Genomic DNA, 16,807 nt, shown 5'->3' on the forward strand with positions numbered 1-16,807 from the left:
GCCACCAAGGGCAGGATAGGGCAAAAATCTCCTCTTGTATAGGTTATGGAGACCATGAGATGACCCAAAAGTTATAGGCACCTATCCTCCAAAACTGTCTTAATACTTTTCTTTTCACTATTATTGTTTATTGAAAACCCCAAAACAATCCTTGCTGTAACATACGAAAGCATGAAAAGTGAAAAACTAATATTTTTCCGCACACTTTATGAAGCCACTCATTTTAAAAAGTTTGAGAAGGCAGATTAGTTAGTTCCTGGGTTGCTAGAAATACAATAGAGCTCTTTAATTTAGATTTTTCTACATCAATAGCCATGACCATTTGTTGGTTAGGTTTAAGCGTTGGTAGGTAGTTCCTTACACCCATTGAAGTCCTTGGTAGAGGTGGATGTGGTTGATCACTACTTGTAGAAGCATGCTCCATCTAGGATTGAGAGGGTTTCTTGTAATGCTTCCTTGAAAGACGCATGTTCGACCACCAACGATTTTTGGAGACATTGAACACTTTGATTATGGTTGGCCATCGGGAAATAAAGACCCTATAGAAAAAAAGGTTGGATAAGGAAATAAATGCTATTAATAGAAAATGACCTTCTACACACAAGGAAGGCCTACTTGAAGATCATACTCAACATACAACCAATAGATTTCTTATTTATATGTGAAACTATTTTTAAAACTAGTTATCAAAAATTAAATGAAAACAACTTCAAATTAATCTGAAAAGTATTGTAATATGTCTACCAATATTTATATAGTTATGTAAATTTGTAAAATTTATATAGTTATGTAGATTTGTAAAAGTATATGTTAAATAATTTAAAAAAAAAAATATTCCTTCCATCCAATTTAATTCTTTTCGGTCGCATAGGCAAGATTCAGTCCCCCAAAACCTAAAATTTATTTTCAGAGGTTTAAGCCGATGAAAAAATGCAGTGGCAGTCACAGAGTTTCTGAAGGAAGGTGCCGCCATTGTTAAAGCTGAAAGGATCAAGATTTCCGACAATGTTTAATATGAAGAAAAACCAGCAGCGCCATAAGAGCAATGTATCCAGAGGAGGAGGAAGAGGAGGACGAGGAGGAGGAAGTAACAGAAAAAGAAAAACTCCTGCAATTGGCAATGACCCAGTTTTCAACGATTAAACCTTTAAACGACAAAGAGGGAAGGGGGAGGAGATTCACAGCAGCGAAGAAGACGATGACGATTTTGTTGACAGAAATGGGGAGGAAGAAGATGAAGACGTCGCCTTGGAAGATACAGAGACTGCTGATGATAAGCGACTTAAGTTGGCCAAAGCTTATCTGGACAAAATTAGGGAAATAACAAAAGATCAGGATGAGGAAAACGAAGAAGATGAAGATGAAGAAGGGCGGAGGGGTAAACGGGATTCGCTTGTTGCCGAGATTCTTCAGCAGGAGCAGCTCGAAGAGAGCGGCCGTGTGCAGCGTCTTCTTGCTTCGAGGTATTTCCCTTCTTCATTTAAATTTATTTATCGGATTGATAAAATTCTCTTTTTGGCTAAGGTAATAATTGGGAGGATGATTTTGAAGGTATCACGTGCGAGAAAACTTTTTCTTGATAAGAACATTGAGCAATGGAGTTCATGAAATCACTTGATTTTTGTTTTGGTTAAGAGACAGTCCTAAAGGTAGAAATTGAGCACGACAGCGTTTTAAAGAAGCAAGATAGACATTGCAAGGAGCAACAGAACTAGTGTCAGTTTACATGGGCAATATTGTGTAGTTTTCTCTTTAGGGACATTTCTTATTTTTGCCCTAGAACAATAGTTCCTATTTAGGTTGAAAACTGTATTGTATCTTAAATATTAAAAAATGATGAAATTTAATTATCATTCAACTCAATAATTCTGAAAAGAAAACTCATCTGAGTTTTCTGCTGTGTCATTGCTGATTGCAGTTCTCTTCCTTAATATTGACTTGTCTTTCACTCCTTAATAGGTCCTCATATATAATCCAAATTGCTGATCTGCTTATTCGATTTCCATTCCAAAAATGTCTTGAATGCTCCCATCTACAAATGCATTTTGCTCACCCTTGTAGCTTCCAGAGTTGGGGGACTCACACCTTTCCATAATGGGGCACTGCTTTTTAATTAGAGAAATGGCTGAAAAGCTTCTGATCTACAGCCATGGGCTGGTTGTCTGTGCAGTACATAGGCTTTTGGGCGGGGATTTTCTCTCATCTGAGCATTGTTGTTGTGTGAATATGGATATTACGACAATGTTTGTTGCAGTCTTGAACAATGTTGGTGAAGCGAAGGATATGGTTGCATTGTGTACGAAGCTTTTCAAGAAAATTTCCTTGATGAATTAGACCATATGCAGGAGAACATTGATGAAAAGAAGATGATCGCTTTGCTAAAAGTCTACTATGTGATATGTCAATGAGGGAAGGAAGTGAAGAGATATCCCCTTTGCTGGGTGGATGGTTCTAGAATTGTGTAGCGGTGGATGGTGGCAAGATGCAATACCTTTCTAAAGAAATTGATGGACCTACTAAAGGAGTGTGGCCTGGTTGGTTGCAGAAGTAATTCGTTTTGGAAGGTCTTGCTAGGGATGAGGAGAGTGTTCAGGTCAAAGATATCAGTGTTGCCTCCTCTAGTGTGGAGCTACTTGTGAAAGAGGATTTGGCCATTCATTCTAAGTGTGGCCCTGGATGCCTAGTCAAGGTTTGTGCTGCCAAGGAAATGCCTGGATGGGTTGTTGTTTAGTAGGATTTATAGAAGATGTTCGGTTGAGGGGTAGATGAATTACAGATAGAAGTAATAATCAGGACATTTTGAATACAGTCTCTTGCCCAATGATGTGATTTTTTAGATATTACTACAAGGGTGCTGCCCCTAGCCGCTATTTAATGATAAAAAATATTCCAGTCAACCCTATTAAAAATTAAATTGCTTTATAATTTCTTCTAACTCTACTTTCCCTTTTAAAATAAATTTCTTCTGTTTAATTCTTGTAGATATGGTTGGCGGTGGCCTATTATAATGAATTGCCATTATATTTTATTGTATATCCTAGGTTTATTTATTAAGAACATGATCTCTAGCATGGGCATGATATATTGCAAACGTAAAGTTGTATCATATGGTTGGTTGTAGTAGTTGCCTAAATTCCTTCAGAAATATGGAAACTTTTTGTTCCTTTGAATCTGTCAAGATGAGTAATACATACAAGCATGCAATTATATAGTCATAGGCATGAAGAGTTTTCATAGTTCAAATCAAAACTGTATTCATTAAAAGGCAACTTTCAAACCTAAAACAATCCTCAAATATAGTCGCATATGATTCTATAGAGGAAAACATGCAGAAATCATACAAGAACTGTGAAATGAGGTAAAAGGGGGTAGATAAATAGTTACAGAAGTCTGTGATAGAAGTCAGCTGTAGTGCTTGATGTATAGGAGCATTGCTTGTGGAGGTAGACTTGGCCATGCTGTAGATGTCAATGTTTCACATCCAAAACATGTTGAGGCTCTCGTTAATACTAGTGGTGAGCTTTTAGCATGTGGGGAATATCTCAGCTGTGCTGTATAACACTTTTTGGTGATTTATATACGTGGGGAAATGGTAGTCATATGGGTTCTAGAAGAGCTAAATGGACATTTGGAAGGAATATCCTCATCTTCAATTTCTTGGGGACCACGACACACTGTTATAGTAATCTCTATAGGCTAGTTCTTTACATTTGGTGATGTAACATGTGTTTTGGGTTGTGGAGAGGGCCTCAAGAAATGAGCCCCCTTGCTCCATCTGATCTTGAACTTTTGGTAGAGGAATTGCCCACTTTTGGCCACACTTAAAGAACAATCCATGGTTCTTACACGAGACCAAATCAAATAGCTGGAAATGATATTTTACAAGAGTTTCGAGAGATTGCCAATTATCACATTCATAGATGTATCTATGCAAAGGGATTGACTTTCAACATTTTCTTCTCACCATGTTGGCAAAAAATGCTCAGATAAATTAATGAAGATTGAAAAGGGTACAAGTGCCTAGGTTTTGAGGTATGTGACAACTAATTGCAAAAGACGAACCTCGTAAGGGATCCATTGAAGCCCATAAGTAATTTGTGGGATGAGGTAGAGGTATCCATATCATGGATGGAATAATGGAAACCTTTAGTTGTTGATCAATCAAAGTCATTGAAGTGACTTGTAAAAGGAAAATGCATCTAATAATAGTGGATTTTAAGGGGGAGATGAAGATGGTGCATGTGTTGATTACATCTTTATCTTGACCATTATCATAATAGACAACACCAATAATTGTAGAGTAGTTGGCTTTTGGTTGAGGAGCATTATTTGTTGGTTTTCGCGAAGGATCGCTGCAAATGTACTAAGCGCTGCCAGATTGGTATTTGTGTTCCAAATGCCAGCAACCTCTAATTTATAATGAGCAAAGGCTATGAAGAGACGGGGATGCACTGGGGACTTGGGCTATGAAACTATAATTATTATGCACTATTATCATAGTAACATGGAGACACGTCCCTCCCCTTTTGCCCCACATCTTGAAGAAGGGGATGCACCAGGTACTTGGGGACTTTGTCCCCCTATCCCAAGCGACACCGTCAATTTTTGCCACCTTCACTGAGGATGGGGGGATGTCCAATGTTTACTATGTGCTGATTTGACTATTTATGTTCAATGTTCGATGTTCCAACTCAATGCAATGTTCAAGTATTGACACTTTTACATCTTTATATCTTCTATTGCAATACATCTTTTCATAACTAGCATTTTAAGTATCGTATGTATAGTATATACAACGCTCCGTCCCCTGCCACCGTCTCCCCGTTGTCCCCAAATTGAGGCCCCTCTGTAAGCCCGTCCTAGGAACTTGCCCCCCAATTCTGCCGTCCCCCCGTCCCCGAAGGCGGTGTAACTATGACTATTATAGATTGCCCTTTTACAAGAAGCAACAAACTCTTATAGTTTATAATTAATATTACAAAGTAGTTTCAAAATATTAATTGTTATTGTCTATTAATAAATATTAATAGCATAGAAGCAAAAAATGACAAAAAATCACGATTATGTGTGATTAATCATTAGTTGGCATGTGCAGTGATTCATTCTCCCAAAAATAAAGGATTTTTGGTCAACGACTTTCAACTTTTTTTGCAATTTATTAGATGATTAATTGGCAAAAAGTGACAATTTGATAAGCAAAATAATTACGGGAAACTAGCAAAAACTCTAATAGCAATTGTGATGGGAAAAACTTGCAAAAATATGACGTGTTTCTCTACGAAATTGATGCGTGGCGTTCAAGATGCAATTGGGAAAGTGGGGTTGAAAGTTTTGCGTAGTCGCGAAGTATTGTAGATTCGGGAAGTGGCATGAGAGATAGGCAATTACAAAGAAATTTTTCCTCTCTGCATTGAATATATTGTATAACTTGATTGATAATATTTCTTTTCTAACATTGATTTTGTTTATGTGAATTTCAAATATTTAAATTGTTGCAATATGAAGCAAAAGAAGATCATAACAAAGCTTCCTTATTTGTTGCAATATATCTAAAAGAGCAGGGTAACATTGTTTTTCACTATCTATTTTAGAGAAAACAAAGAACCCGTCGAGAATTATATAAATCACTTTAGGCTTGTCAATTATGACATATAAGTTCTTATGATTTATGAAATTGCTCAATATTTATAACTTAAATTAAATTTATAATTCACGCAGCTCAGTCTTTATGTTCAACATATATAGAATTGTTTTGTTATATACACGTGTATGTATCACTTCACATATGTGTATGTCATGCCAACTTTGTATACAATTGTTTGTTGAGTGTATATAATTAAAGGAACTTGAGAGAGTTCTAAATAATGAATTTTCCTTCTTATCAATTGATGAGATTAAGGGGCTTCCTAATGAATGCTTCATAAGGCACAATACTTGTTAAAGGTTTTGCAAACAGGGTTTCAAGCAAAGTAGCCTTAACCTTGGACGAAACTCCATGGTTAAGCATGTCTAAGCTATAATACTAGGATGAATGACCTCTCGAGAAGTCCTAATGCTTCACCTCTACGAGCTTCACCTAGATGCAACGAGTGGTTAGTGCTCCATTCATTTTCATGAGGGATGGGCTCTTGTGAACCACTACTCACAAAACATGGGTCAACGAGTTTAACTCAAAAATTATTAGCAATATCAAAATTTAACTTATGGAAAATATCTCCAACTTATCATTTGATGAGCTTAAGGGGCTTTATAATGAATGTTTCATAGGGCAGAACACTTGCTGAAGGTTTTGTGAATGGGGTTGCAAACAAAGTGGGCCTAACCTTGGAGGCAACTTTGTGGTTAAGTGCACTTTGAGTTGGAATAGTACTAGGATGGGTGATGTTTTGGAAAGTCCCGATGCTTCACCTCTGCTCATCACCTAGATTCAATGAGTGTTAAGTGTTCCATTCATTCTCATGAGAGATGGATTCTTGAGAACCATTACTCAAGAAACTTGGATCAATGAGTTTGACTCAAAAATTACACTGATGAATTTTGATAGAGATGTCATAGTTTGACTTGTTGTGGAAAATATGGCCTACTTATTATTTGATTTGTATAAGGGGCTTTCCAATAAATGGTTCATAAGGCACAACACATATTGAAGGTTATGTAAATGGGGTTGCAAGCCAAGTGGGATTAACTTTGGAGGAAACTTCATTGTTAAACACACTTGAGCTAGACCGCTATTAGGATGGGTGACAACTTGGGAAGTCTTGGTGCTTCACTCTTTATCACTTAGATGCAATGAATGCTAATTGTTCCATTCAATCTCATAAGAGATGGGTTCTTGCGAACCACTAATGAAACTTAGGTCAATGAGTTTGACTAAAAAACTACATAGATGAATCCTGATAGTAAATATAACGATTAGATTTTCTGTGGAAAACATCTCCCACTTATCAATTGATGAGTTTAAGAGGCTTTCTAAAGAATGATTCTTAAGGTACAATCATGGTTAATTGCACTTATGCTTGGAGTAGTACTGGGATGAGTGACCTTTTGGGAAGTCCTAGTGGTTCACGTTTGTGAGCACCACTTGGATGTAATGAGTGCATAGTGTTCCATTCATTCTTATGTGAGATGGAATATTGTAAACTACTACTCATGAAACTTGGGTCAATGAGTTTGACTCAAAAACTACACAGACGAATCTTGATAGCAATATCACAAATGAATTCTACTTAAATGAATATGAAGATTTTCGTAGCTTCATTCTGATTTTGAAAAATAAGAAAGGCCACATCATATTTTGTTGTTCAAATCATAGCTTGATTGAATTCTAAACAAACAATATCACGGTTAAAACTTTGAGTACTCCAAGTTTAAAATATATCAGGAGGTTGTGCAAGTGCTTTGAATCATTATGTATGTCCCTTTTCATCCATTCTATGGAAATGTCCTTTAATTAAAAAAGAAGCGCAGTTCTTGACTGCTTTTCTTGAGTTTTTCACATTTTTTTGTCTATATCTGATTTTTGTCGATTTTTTCCAAAATTCCACTCCTCTGGTTTGCGGATTTAAAAATCCCACTCCTCTGGTTTGTGGATTTACTCCCCAAACGATTTATGATTTTATGGGGCTCTAAACCATGATATACTCTGCTTTGGTTATCAGTAAGTTTATACATTGCAAGTTGAAGTTATGATTTTATAGTACCTAAATTTTTGTTATAGTACTTCGCATTTTTGCAGTACTATACATTTTTTATTTTAGCTATGGCCTTAGTGGAACTTAAATTTAGGGACATTGCAGAAATTATCTTTTTGGGACAAGTTCTGCACGTTTTTCTTTTGGGTGTGGATCCAACTCTAAATGATGCTTAAGCTTTTGCACCAGAAATAAGTCACAGTTGACTGTATGCCGTCAAATTACAATGATCTTTTAGTTATTTTTATTGGTGTCTGGAGTTCTCAACTGTATATTGGTTTAGTTGTGTATTATTGTTGATGCGACAAATAAGAGCAACTTGATGGCCTGGAGATTCAAACCTCTTGTGTTTAAATTTTTTATTATAAGAACTTTTTTTCTTGAGGTGATTCTTTGTGTTTATTTAGACCAGGGCTTTTATTTTAAAGTTTTTGAGTTTCATTCACCAGAGAATGGTTCAAACACTTAAAATTAGTAGTTATGATAATCTGAAATATTAACAGAAGATTGTTAATCTAAAAATACTTGCTTGTTTACTTGATTGTCAATGAAATATTAACAAAATACAATTTAAAGATAATTTTTTCGTAGATGTTATGATAGCTTGCTGGTGCATTTATCTTTTCTCTACTTCCAGAAAAGGCATTGTATTCAACTGAACTGCCTAGTCGTTTGATTCTGTTACATGTGTGCATACTTCATTCAAGGAACAAGTCTATGCGCATGAATGTTTATAGCTGTTTTAGTTTCTTTTTTTGATGTTTATATCATGAATTTTGAATAGCTATCCAGCCTATTGGTAATATTTTTTTTTTGCTAAAGAAATGTTGATAGTGTGGTTGGTGCTGAGTTTTGTAAAAGAGTTCAATGCATAGCCTCGTATGATGGTTTGAAGTAGTAAGTAATTGAGTGGACAATTATTCCAAATTCCAAATTTCTCTAATAAGTGCCACAGGAAATTATTGATTAGCCCTTCAGAATTTTGAAAAGAATTCATTTAGTAAATGGAAATTCAAGACAATATGTTGTGGTATGTTAGTTTGGTTCCGTATAATAAATGAATGCTAAAGGTCAATTCTCAACAGGGTTGTGAAGCCTTCCAATCAGGTAGAGTGGCGAGTTGTTAAAAGACACAAGCAGTCTGTAACAGCTGTAGCTCTAAGAGAAGATGATTCAAAGGGTTTCTTATCATCAAAAGATGGTACTATTTTTCATTGGGATGTTGAAACAGGTGCAAGTGAGAAATATGACTGGCCCAGCAAGGAAGCCTCTACAAAAAGTTTAAATAGGAAGCAGCGCAGCAAACATATTCTATCAATGGCTATCAGTTCTGATGGCCGGTACATGGCTACTGGAGGATTAGATCATTTTGTTCATCTATGGGATACCCGCACACGGGAACATATTCAAGTACAAATTTCATAACCTCTAGTGCTTATCCATTATTAATCTGGGCAGAGCAATCATTCAATTTTTAATCTTCTCTATTTACTGCAGGCCTTTCCAGGTCACAGGGGAGCTGTGTCTTGTTTAGCTTTTCGGCAAGGTACACAGCAACTCATATCTGGATCATTTGATCGCACAATCAAATTGTGGAGTGCAGAAGACAGATTGTACATGGATACTCTCTACGGTCATCAAAGTGAAATCCTAATGGTAGATTGCTTGCGAAGAGAACGAGTTCTTTCTGTTGGACGTGATCACACATTGCGTTTATGGAAGGTATCTTTTAATGTATTGGTGGAAGGATTTAGGCACTTAGAGATATCCTTTTTCATAGATAATTTTTTATATAGCAGCTCAAGTTTACATTAAAAAATAACGTCACTTCTTTTGAGGTGTTTGATGATAGTATTCTGAAATTTTTGCTATCAGTATGTGTTGTGTGTCATGAAGCAAATACCAAGATCTGCTGTAATTTGCTTTGAAACTTCTTGTCTAGAAAATCTGAATGATCTTATGGTGTAGGTGCTTAGCTCATCATATCATTCTCCCAATCTAGTGTCTATATTATGGAGCATTCCCGTGGTTGTGAAAAGTTTGTTTTATCTTTCACAATATTTTACCCCTTTTTTCTAGCTTCCCTGTATAGTTTTAGTATTTTATTTGCTGACATTATATAAAATGATGGATCATTTATTGCTAATGATGTTCAAGGCAGATAAACTAGAAATTCCCATCACCATCCATTCAATGGCTTCAACTTTTATGATGAAATCTATTTATGGCCTTTTTTCTTTAGAGTGCTTGTGTGATGGTTATGGTTTACTGATTATTTAATAGATTCTCCCCAATGACTAACTTTGGTGTGCAGATTCCTGAGGAGACACAGTTAGTGTTTAGAGGACCTTCAGCATCTTTACAATGTTGTTTTTTTGTCAACAATGAAGAGTTTATATCAAGTTTTGATGATGGAAGCATAGAACTTTGGAGCATGATGCGGAAAAAACCGGTTTTTATTGCAAAAGGTGCACATGGGCATGCGGGTATTCAACATCTCTCAGAGAATCATGGTGCTGGGGAAAAGCCAGAAGAAATGACATCATCACAAGTTAATGATGGCAATGATATTGGTAAGCAATTTGTAAATGATAATTGGAAATTTGGGTTTAATGTCATGCCACTGTTTGATTAAAATGCCAACATTGAACAAAAATAATTGATCTATTGAGAAAGGTTAAAAAAGACAACATTGAACAAATCAATTAATTTGCATAGGAAGGTGCAATTGGCAATTATGCTAGGCAAAATAAGTGTCACAACTGCAGCTCTTCAAACTTGAAGTCTCTCTCTCTCTCTCTCTCTCTCTATACTATTCTGGAATCTCTATGGTAGATATTTTTTTAAAAATCAAGGATGAGTGGACTGTAGAGACAACCCCTGTAACTAGCCAAATTTGTTGTACTTTTGTTTTTGTCTGATAACTTGTCAAACTGTTCGACCACGTGTAGAACATAACAAGTCTGTGATTCATAGATCTATGTATTTCCAGTCCGTGTTGTTATTTTTTGCATGCGAGTGGATGTTTTAGTCATAATAATGCTAGTTTCATATGCAATAATTTGCTGAATGTACTAATTGTGTTTCCATTATTAAAGTCATCAACTCCAATGATACATGGCAGAACAACAATTCATCCATGAATTGTTGTTCTGCCATGTATCATTGGAGTTGATGACTTTAATAATGGAAACACAATTAGTACATTCAGCAAATTATTGCATATGAAACTAGCATTATTATGACTAAAACATCCACTCGCATGCAAAAAATAACAACACGGACTGGAAATACATAGATCTATGAATCACAGACTTGTTATGTTCTACACGTGGTCAAACAGTTTGACAAGTTATCAGACAAAAACAAAAGTACAAAAAATTTGGCTAGTTACAGGGGTTGTCTCTACAGTCCACTCATCCTTGATTTTTAATAAAATATCTACCATAGAGATTCCGGAATAGTATAGAGAGAGAGAGAGACTTCAAGTTTGAAAAGCTGCAGTTGTCACACTTATTTTGCCTAGCATAATTGCTAATTGCACCTTCCTATGCAAATTAATTGATTTTGTTCAATGTTGTCTTTTTTAACCTTTCTCAATAGATCAATTATTTTTGTTCAATGTTGGCATTTTAATCAAACAGTGGCATGACATTAAACCCAAATTTCCAATTATCATTTACAAATTGCTTACCAATATCATTGCCATCATTAACTTGTGATGATGTCATTTCTTCTAGCTTTTCCCCAGCGCCATGATTCTCTGAGAGATGTTGAATACCCGCATGCCCATATGCACCTTTTGCAATAAAAACCGGTTTTTTCCGCATCATGCTCCAAAGTTCTATGCTTCCATCATCAGAACCTGATATAAACTCTTCATTGTTGACAAAACAACAACATTCTAAAGATGCTGCAGGTCCTCTAAACACTAACTGTGTCTCCTCAGGAATCTGCACACCAAAGTTAGTCATTGGGGAGAATCTATTAAATAATCAGTAAACCATACCCATCACACAAGCACTCTAAAGAAAAAAGGCCATAAATAGATTTCATCATAAAAGTTGAAGCCACTGAATGGATGGTGATGGGAATTTCTAGTTTATCTCCCTTGAACATCATTAGTAATAAATGATCCATCATTTTATATAATGTCAGCAAATAAAATACTAAAACTATACAGGGAAGCTAGAAAAAAGGGGTAAAATATTGTGAAAGATAAAACAAACTTTTCACAACCACGGGAATGCTCCATAATATAGACACTAGATTGGGAGAATGATATGATGAGCTAAGCACCTACACCATAAGATCATTCAGATTTTCTAGACAAGAAGTTTCAAAGAAAATTACAGCAGATCTTGGTATTTGCTTCATGACACACAACACATACTGATAGCAAAAATTTCAGAATACTATCATCAAACACCTCAAAAGAAGTGACGTTATTTTTTAATGTAAACTTGAGCTGCTATATAAAAAATTATATATGAAACAGGATATCTCTAAGTGCCTAAATCCTTCCACCAATACATTAAAAGATACCTTCCATAAACGCAATGTGTGATCACGTCCAACAGAAAGAACTCGTTCTTTTCGCAAGCAATCTACCATTAGGATTTCACTTTGATGACCGTAGAGAGTATCCATGTACAATCTGTCCTCTGCACTCCACAATTTGATTGTGCAATCAAATGATCCAGATATGAGTTGCTGTTTACCTTGCCGAAAAGCTAAACAAGACACAGCTCCCCTGTGACCTGGAAAGGCCTGCAGTAAATAGAGAAGATTAAAAATTGAATGATTGCTCTGCCCAGATTAATAATGGATAAGCACTAGAGGTTATGAAATTTGTACTTGAATATGTTCCCGTGTGCGGGTATCCCATAGATGAACAAAACGATCTAATCCTCCAGTAGCCATGTACCAGTCATCAGAACTGATAGCCATTGATAGAATATGTTTGCTGCCCTGCTTCCTATTTAAACTTTTTGTAGAGGCTTCCTTGCTGGGCCAGTCATATTTCTCACTTGCACCTGTTTCAACATCCCAATGAAAAATAGTACCATCTTTTGATGCTGAGAAACCCTTTGAATCATCTTCTCTTAGAGCTACAGCAAAGATGATGATTTCTACTTTTATTGATCTTGTTGGTTCTCGTCTTCAGCAGAGATGCTATTTGATATTTGTCTTATGTTCTTTGTTCATACTTTGAGAGTATGTATTCGATCGAAGATCAAGTGATGTCCTTCCTTACCGTCACTGCCAAGTATTATGGATATCATATGCAAATTTTGTTCAAGATTAAAGAGAGGCTCTTTTCTGTTACACAAAATAATCTTTATAATTACCTTCATTCAGTTCTGCAGTATTTTTCACATACTTTGGTAACCGTCACCACCCATCATTCATATTTCGTGAGGAGTCTGTTGGGCTTCTTGTTTTCAGCTCACTTGACATAAGGCATCGCTGGAGTTTCTAATCAACACTCTTTTGTAACTGCTGATGATTCAATTTTAGTAACGGCATGTTTCTGTTCATTTATCAAGCAAAAGGCCTTTATTATGTTGTTCAATTGGATAGAAGTTGGGTTGAGAGAGAGTATTGGGTGTTTGATCGTTTTTCTGCATAGATATTGCCAAGTCTGAAATATGAGTACATCTTCTGTATCAAGTTCATCTTATGATATTGTATTTGTATGTATGTGATCTTTGAAAAAACAGATTTGAGTGAGTGAGTTATGCTCATTATTGTTTGTATCTATGAGATACTTGAAGAACTTTTATATTCTGTATCTGCATAGCTGAAGTGATTGAACTTCATATACTGCTGATTGATTGACTGTTTGGTATCCATAATCAGAAGTCAAAGTTCTGTGTATTTGTTTTAACTTTCTATAAAAGGGTCTATATTTTTTCAGGTTGGGTTTTTCACGCTTGAGTAGGAGGGTTTTCCTAGGACAACTTGGTGTCATTTGTTATTGTGTTTCTGCTTTTTTGCCTATATTCTGATTCAAAAACATTAGCATGGCATCAGAGCCAGGTTTAAGAATGATGCACAATCAGAATAGGAAAATTGAGAATTTAAGAGATGCAAGAAATAAGGGATGCTTATGAGAACATGTGACTGAAGAGCCTTGGAGGGTAGAATCTTTGAAGAAGCTTCCATCTTTTATTGATATCAATGGGGAGTATGGTGTAATGCTTGTCTATGCTTATATGGTTGGCATTCATGTCTACAAGAATAGCAGATGTGCTGGTGTTCGAATTCTTCACTTTTTTTGTGCACTATAATTCTGTGAGTAAATTTAGGCAATAAAGAGTTATGCATTTGAATATTGATTATGAATTTTATGTAGTTAATATTAATTCATCTTAGAACACTAGGAATAGTGTATGCTTTTAGCATTGATCTGTATATTTCTCTTTAGGATAGTTTGATTCTTTGAACTTCTACTAATCTCTCTAAATATGCTTCTAGGATTGTTTGAGATGTTAAAACTAGAGCTCAGAAATCCATAAAGATAACCAGCAATAAGAAAGAGAGAAAACTGAAAAAAGAACACCAGAATTATCTTGGGAAAACCTAGCCACATAACACAAATATATCTTTATTGATAATGAAATGTTCAAGTGTACAATATCCTTTGCTTGAGACGAATATATAACAATAGGAGAGACTCTTCACATTATAATCAAAGGTCTCTTGAGATTCTCACAACTCCTATAATTAATTATATCTCTTTGAATATTCATGCCTCAATGCATGTGAATGACACGTCATTTACATTTAATATTACAAATTAAACTTAAGTGCCCTTTCCAGCTGAAGATGACAATAACGGTAATAACGTCTAGATTTCGAGAGATAAAGATCTCTATTGCAGCAACAAAATTCAACATGAGAAGGAACAAGATGAGAGATTATATTCAAGCTCTTGTAGGTTGTAGAAACGAACATGGGGAATGCTTGCAGCCATGGAACTGAATTGGTGACACATCCTTTTAGAGAAGAACCTATTGAGTTTGTCATTGTGATTTGTTTCTTTGAAGAGTAAGAAATGAGATTTAAAGGGAGCTTGTGCAATAGAGGGAGAGTGCCAAGTCCTTTGCAGAGATCAGCAAGCTCATGTAGTAGTGCGAGTACAAAAGATCCTTGGCTGGTCAAACGCTGGAATCAACGCTTTTATTATGATAATTAAAGCAGCGAGAATGCTGCCCTTGTTCAGATGGAGTCTTTGTTGAGAGAGAGTCTCAACTTTAGTGATTCTTATGCATGTTGTTAATGAGTTTTTAATGAGTTTTTCTCCACGAGGGGAAAGTTTGAGGTGCACTCTTTTGTTAATGAGTTCTTCTACGTGAGGGAGAAGTTCGAGGTGCAATCCCTCATTAATGAGCTCTTGTGAGGGAGAAGTTTGAGGTGCAATCCTTTGTTAATGAGTTCTTTTTCGTGAAGGAGAAGTTCGAGGTGCAATTCTGAGTTCTTTTTCGTGAAGGAGAAGTTCGAGGTGCAATTCTTAGTTAATGCATGCTTCTTTATGAGAGAAGTTTGAGGTGAAAATCCTTGTTCCATCCTCTGGGAGTAGCCATGGTAGAAGCCATGTGCATATCTTTCACCCTTTGGGAGTAGCCATGGTGAATGTCATGCTGAGATGACAATATTATGTTGAGGAAATCTGTGATGAGAATTTTTAATTGACACTTATTGGTAGCAGCTTCTTATACTAGTCTTGTTAAGAGATGGCAAGACACCTGAATCATCACTCACTTGCTAAGAAGAAGTGAGTGTTTTGTAGCTGTGTAAGAGATCATTCTCACATGTGTGATCAGCTAAGATTTCTTAGAGTATTTTCACTTGCTGTACTGAAGTCGTCTTCTCTTGGTTTGATCACATGTGTTGATGATTTCTACAACTTCTTGTTCTTTGTTGGTTCTTGTCTTCAACATAGATGATATCTGATATTTGTGCTGTGTTCTTTGTTCATACTTTGAGAGTATGTATTCAACAGAAGATGAAGTGATGTCCTTCCTTACTATCACTGCCCAGTATTAAGGATATCATTTGCAAAGTTTGTTTGACATTAAAGAGTCTTTTCTCTTACACAAAATAATATTTATATTACCTTCATTCAGTTCTGCAACCTGTACCACTTCCTCCTCCACTCTTGAACATACACCTCCCGACTCTTCTTTGATGAGCTTTTCTTTGCGGTGCTGGAGCTCTCTTGGTTGGCTATGGAAGTTCGTATGTTGTCTTTCCTCTTTCTTCCTATGTGTAGTCTTACTTTGATTTTTTTGCATACTCCTATTCTCCATACGCTACCTTGTTCCCTCCTTATACCAACTCCACTTTGTACATCTCTCTGTATCCTTTTATTCCCTTGTTTCTCACGTGCGCTTCCTGTCTCACTTACTCCTCTTCATGCTTGTCTTCCGTGTACACTTCCTATTCCTCTTTTGTGTATGTCTGTTGTTTCTTCACTACGTACGCCATTCTTTTCATTCCTTATTGCTCCCATGCTGCCACCTCCTCTTATCCTTCCTACGTGGGTGATTGGCTTCCCTTCTCAGATGCAATCTGCTTCCTTTCTGTGTACGTGAGCCTCTTGATGTATTCTTCGTACGCAAGCATCCTTCCCTACGTGTGCTTCCCCATGCTATGACAATTCCCTCCAATCTACTAACCCTTCTGCATATGACAATTCTTACTTGAAAGTCACCCCTCCATCTTTTATGTAAAGGGGAAATATTAGGTTTCCTTTTCCTCTCTGAATTGATTATTTGCACTTTAGTCCTCTCTTATGTTTTTATTATGTCTCCTTTTATTACCTCCCCCTAGCTTTCTTTTATGTCTATGGAGTAAGTAGGCAATTCCCCTTTCCGTTCTTTATAAAGTTTCAATTTACATCTTGCTTATTCTTCTTCAGATTCTATTGCTTGTACCTGCAACATATTACAATCTGGCTGAAATACCTCATGTTCCCCCATGGTCAGCATAGTGTTGTTGTCCTTCCTTGCTTTTTCTTCCTTCATTGGTCCTCCTTAGTACTGGTTTTGTGGGTTATTGCCACCTTCAATTGTGGTAGGGTTTTTAACATATCTCTAATCTTTACTGGT

The 16,807-nt window shown here is 36.1% G+C and overlaps 1 pseudogene; it reads left to right on the forward strand.

The window, feature by feature from the left end:
• Positions 1–877: 877 nt before the first annotated feature.
• LOC149558779 (U3 snoRNP-associated protein-like EMB2271) overlaps positions 878–16,807 on the forward strand; it is a 51,119-nt pseudogene continuing 35,189 nt past the window's right edge.

This window comes from Cupressus sempervirens, chromosome 5 (genome assembly GCF_028749045.1).
Source record: "Cupressus sempervirens isolate cs-2001-9-10 chromosome 5, ASM2874904v1, whole genome shotgun sequence".
NCBI lineage: Eukaryota > Viridiplantae > Streptophyta > Pinopsida > Cupressales > Cupressaceae > Cupressus > Cupressus sempervirens.